The following is a 5,631-nucleotide window of genomic DNA, read 5'->3' as shown; positions in this document are numbered from 1 at the left end:
TTTTGTAACTGTTTTAAAGTTGATATAGTATATGTATATAGTCGCACCCGTTCTTCTGAGATATGAATTAGGAAACCAAAAAAGTACAAACTTTTGAAACTCGTGGAGAATATTTATAACTTTAGCAATAGCACTTAGGATCAGTTCTTTTCCCATATCTTGTCTCGAAATATTGTATATATTTTGCGAGTAATGTAAAATGAAAGCATTTATTTACTTAAAACATTAAGGGCATGAAAATGTGTCATTAAAAATACGAATTACAAATTTGCCCCAAAGCTGTTGTGCACTGAACAACATTGACACTCCCACGTTACCATTGCGAAGGGAACTAAGCAAACCTCGAAATCGAGACGAAGTTCGCATTAAACAATAAGAATATCTCGCAGCGGGGCAAGTTCGTAATTTTTTACGATCTAATAAAATGAAGGCAGCCATATTTTGGCTTGGACCAAGGAAAATATTACGTTTTAGGGAATTGAAACACTTTAGTAAATCTGCTCTGCTATCTCTTTAACCAGGCCGAGTAGAAAAATTCCACTTCATGCTGTCGTTTATCACCAATAAAAAAATTCGAACTTGTATTAGGTAGTTAGTAGTGAGGTTTACGGACGTTTCGTCAGCACGAGTAACTTGTATCTTCACAGGATGTTTGCTTGCATTTGAGATACAATCCGCTTGTATTTGCACGGCCCGAGATTCCATAAGTTTCAAGCAATTTCAGCGGCAAGAAATTAACTGTTAACCCATTGTGGTTTTACTCTTGTAAATAATCTAAAATGTTCGTTTATAGCGGTAATAAACCCAGAAATAATCCTCAAATATCCCCGGGTAAGAATACGTTCTTTAAACACTGTTCGCACAAGCAAACGTCGAAAGTTGGCAAATAAATTCGAACGATCGGAGTCAGTGGCCCTTTTCCAAAGTTCCACTCCAATATGTCCATTGGGAGTCGTTAGGGTAGATCCATTCATTCCACAGGAAACCTATAAGAAACTGCGAGAGCGTTTGAAACGCCTTTGACACATCGGTTTATAATAAGTTAAAAGCTTCAGATAAATAGACGTATTGGGGTAAAACTTCGAGTCGATGAAAAGGAGTTTTAAAGCAGTTCCAGGGAATTTGATCAACCGATAAATCATTGCATGCAGCGCCACGAAAAGAAAACGAAATCTAACGCCAAACATTCAAACGTCCGTCTGCATTAAAAGATAATTTATAATAGACGAACTCTGCTTCACAACCCTACTATGTCAATGTCATGATCTATTTCCGAGTTTCGAGAATTCGTGTCCTTCATCAGTGTGTATACCAATCGCATAGTAAAAGTTAGAGATAAATGGTCGCGATGGGATCCTAACTTTCATCCCAATACGTGAGTCAGAAAAGAACTCTAACAGGTCTCTAAGTCTGTCATTCTCATAAATAACTTTATCAACATTTAAGTGAATTAATAAAGTTCAGCGAAACTCCGCCATACCGTTTCAAGTGACAATTTGTTTTAATTTCGGCTCCATCGGGCACTATAGGCAATTTTATTAGATAAAACGTCGCAGTAAGTTAAAATGAAAACGAAAAGCTAAAAAAAAGTTCGGAAATAATCAAGTATTGATAACATTGAAGTTACGACGGTTGCAAGTTTAGAGAGTTTATTTTTGAAAGCACTCATATTGATAAAAACGTCGAAATTAAAACTTTTTCATGAGTGTATCTTAACTTTAATTGGGTACAAAGGTGTGCACTCTCAAATATTGCAAAATAAAAACAATATAAACCAGGGACCCGGACCGGAACCGATATGGACCCAAAACCGAAACGGAACCGTTTTTTTTTAGATCGGAACCGTAACGGAACACATATTTGATATTAACACACTGTTAGGGGCTGAACCGGAACCGAAATATTTTATTTCGGTTTTTTCGGTGTTTTTTTGGTTCTTCTTGGAACGTTTGAAATAAATTACTGTACATTTTACAAGCAAATGAAAAATAATCCTTGCTGGGATATTTTTGGACCTTCGGCATAAGGTAGTTTTAGACGACAATCAAGTAGAAAGAGCAGAAGCACATTTAAAGTCGTTATGGTCTAGACTGATATTCTTAAAAGGGTGCAATTCTTCTAATTCTAAATATGACTCTGACCAAAACAAAATGGAAACTGAATCATATAATTCATCAAGCGATGAAATGGAACTCTTTTTGTTTTTTTTTCGAATTTTCTTCACAAGGTTCATTTGTAGCCCTTAACAAAATTGAAAATATTTTAAATTCCTATAAAGTGGAACAAAGCCGCATACGCTTACTTACTTAAAGAGCTTAATACCGAGTTATATATGCTTGCAAAAGTATTATTAAGCGTACCGGCAACTCAAGTTAGTGTTGAGAGGTTATTCTCAGGACTCAAATTTTTGTTGTCGCCTTCGAGGTCAAATATTAAAGAAAAAATTTTAGAGGAACAATTATTTGTGAGGACCAACCGACTTTTCAATCGAAAAGAACAAACACCGTACGTCTATACACTATTTTTTAAATTCTTTTTTAAGTTGAATGATTTTAGTTTTTCTATCAACAACAAAGAAACATTTGAAATTGAAATGTTGGACAAAAGCAACTCCTCAAAAGATGGTGAAGACATGAACCAGGAAGAACAATGTTTAAACGGAAATAAGAGTGAAAGAAGAGGAATTGGCGAATCGTTGCTATATATAATCTATATATATGTATATATAGATTTTGGTATTTATAACCGAAATGACCCGAAAAAAACCGGAACCGGAAGGGAACCGATGTGGAAATTATTTTCTAAACCGGAACCGTAATGGAACCGAAATTTTAAATTTTGCCTTGGACCGAAACCGGAACGGAACAGTTATTTCGTTTCGGTCCGGGTCCTTGATATAAACAACAAATTGCTTACATTGGGAACATATTGCGCCGAAAGACACTGATTCCAAAAATTAAGAGTAATGTTTTTATTAATCGTTAATCAAATTCATAATTTGCACAACTGTGAAATCTGGCACCACAAAAATTACAGTTTAATTTACACGTAATTTTATTATTAGCGACTTTTCCGTGCCACCTACAACGGCCAAGAGATAAAACTAATTTATTAGTGAGTGTACTTTTCTCAGATAATTCATATTTAATCTTATGGTTCTTGATTCATTGTTAATCCAAAATCAATTTCAACTCCCTTACGCACGAGATTTAGATTTCAACTTCACTTACTTTCTATTTTAAAAGGACCTCTTTTAACTAGATATTATAAAAAATAGAGTAAAGATTTTTTTCTAAACAACTTAAATTCGCCAACAATTTTCCTCTGAGGAGGGTTTGTTTAAAATATCTATTAAAGTATTAAAGTAAATCAGTATCATTATTAAAGTAAATCAGCAATTGATTGAAATTTTTTTGCATAAAAACTTGTTGATGTAAAGCTTTACTTTTTTCATCTCTTGCTTTTGTAATAATGTTACATTCAAATTTTTGCTGTATCCCACAGATATTTTTATCATACATAAAGGTATTGTATGTTTTAAGTTTTCTAACACTTAAACATTTCGTTGTATTATCTAGAATACATTTTAGCAATTTTTATAAAATTGAACTTCAATTAGGAATATGTTGCACATAATCATCAACATAAATGTTGCAAATGAACGCATTATAATGCTTCAAATTGACAATGTGTGTAACTATCATAACTTGTTTTAGATTTACGGTTTTCATATGTGACAAAATTTAAAACTTTAAAAGTTAAAAAATAGAGACCTAAATAGTTAGAAAATTAAAATAGAAAATCAAACACGGTCTGTTTCAATGAGTTACTTCATATAATTGGTAAAGGAAATTAAATCTTATTTTAGAAAAAATATGAAGTTAGTTATCGAACTGCAGAAGGCCTGTCAAAACAAATTGAAGTAAAACATAATAATTGAAATAGATAAAAGTAAGAACTATTGTCAGGGATTTAAAAATAAAAAGCAATTATTATAAATATTAATATATGTGTTATTATTAAAAATATTGTATTTTGTATATTGTATGTTGTATATTAAAAATGTGTTACAAAGTAAGCAGTAAAAGTACCGAGATAGAAGAATAGGAAATGAATATTTAAAATGCAAATGGGAAACAGAAAACTACACTTTTGAGGATCTTGTATTACTGCCATACAAGGGTTTTCATTGAAAATTTATATTTTTCAAAAGGTGGACGAGCAAACATAGTTTGTGTAAGTTCCTTGGTACAGGATGAGCCAAATGCAATTTCAAATCTCACGTAGAATTGTAATGTATGATAGAATAATTGCCTACTCAAGTGCTAAATAAAGCTTTTGAAATCATTCTCATTCTGAAATATAAACTTACCCGTTAAATTTAAGTGACAATCAAACTATCCGAAAAATCGATTTAAGTATTTTGGTATTGTTATGTCATTGAATTGTAAGCATAGTGCTAATCTTCAGTAGAAGTTGTTATACTTAAACTTGAAAAAAACTGAATCTGAATTAATTAGTTGTAAAATATCATGTCAGTAATGCTTTTGAGGTAAACAATGTTTTCAACTTTTGCGAGCAAAATGCCAACTCATTACTGTTCATTTTAGTATTCTGTGAATCAAAATTTACTGAACTTTTATCTTCTGTTGTTGCACTTTTTTCTCATTAAGCTTGTTTTTTCAATTTACTACACGTAAATGGACTTTCGCAACTAAGAGTTATTAAACGCAAAAACGAGACAAATATTTACCAAAAAAAGATCTTAAGCAGCGCTGAAGATCCTTAACTGTATAGGCGTCCCTGTTGATTAAATTTTTAACTTCCAATTTCCAAGACTAATATAAATAAAGATTATCCCTTCGGGCTCTCTACTAGGCAACATAAGATTGCGATAATGAACCATTAAAAATAATCCCCAGAACACAGTATCTTCCGGGCCCTCCCGAAAAACGGCGACTTTTATTGGATCAAAAAAATGAGGAGGAAGTTATCCCACAGGGAGTTATCACGGTTATTTTAATTATATCAATTATTTCTCAGACGTTATGGGGGGGCGCGCATAAATAACTAGCAACTTAACTCATTTCTTAAACTATTGCAAATTTTTGTTAAAGAAATACGACGTGTTTAGGAATGTAACAATTTATTAAATCCAGAATTAGCATTTTGTTTTTTTTTATACGTTCAACCGCTCATCATTCAAAGCCGTTCAGTAAACAGCATTTCAAAAACTCACTACTTTATTTAGCTGCCTATATCATATTGTCACGTGGATGGCCGAGTATCAAATTCTTTCTTCAACTTACAACTTTTATTCTACTCGGTACAACTTTAACTACGGAACAGGAACAAACTAACTTCAAAGTTACCGTCAACTTCACTAACAATAACAATAACACAAGGAAAACACGCGTTTCCGACTCGCGGGTTTAACCTTCTTCTGCACCCGGTCGCCCCTGTCACTTCACTCTCCTCGTCTGGTTCTCGTCGTCGCTTATATCCTTTTCTCCAGGTATTCCAGATAGTTCTAGAAATCTCCAGAACAGGTGCGAAACTTCCCGCTTGTCAGTGTCATATTTGACAGTAAATGGGGCCCAAATGGGGCTCCCATTTACTGAAACACCATGA

The sequence above is a fragment of the Dendroctonus ponderosae genome, unplaced genomic scaffold (assembly GCF_020466585.1).
Source record: "Dendroctonus ponderosae isolate FM_Combo_2020 unplaced genomic scaffold, Dpon_F_20191213v2 Dpon_F_20191213_2, whole genome shotgun sequence".
Classification (NCBI taxonomy): domain Eukaryota; kingdom Metazoa; phylum Arthropoda; class Insecta; order Coleoptera; family Curculionidae; genus Dendroctonus; species Dendroctonus ponderosae.
Note: the sequence above shows the minus strand (reverse complement) of the source record.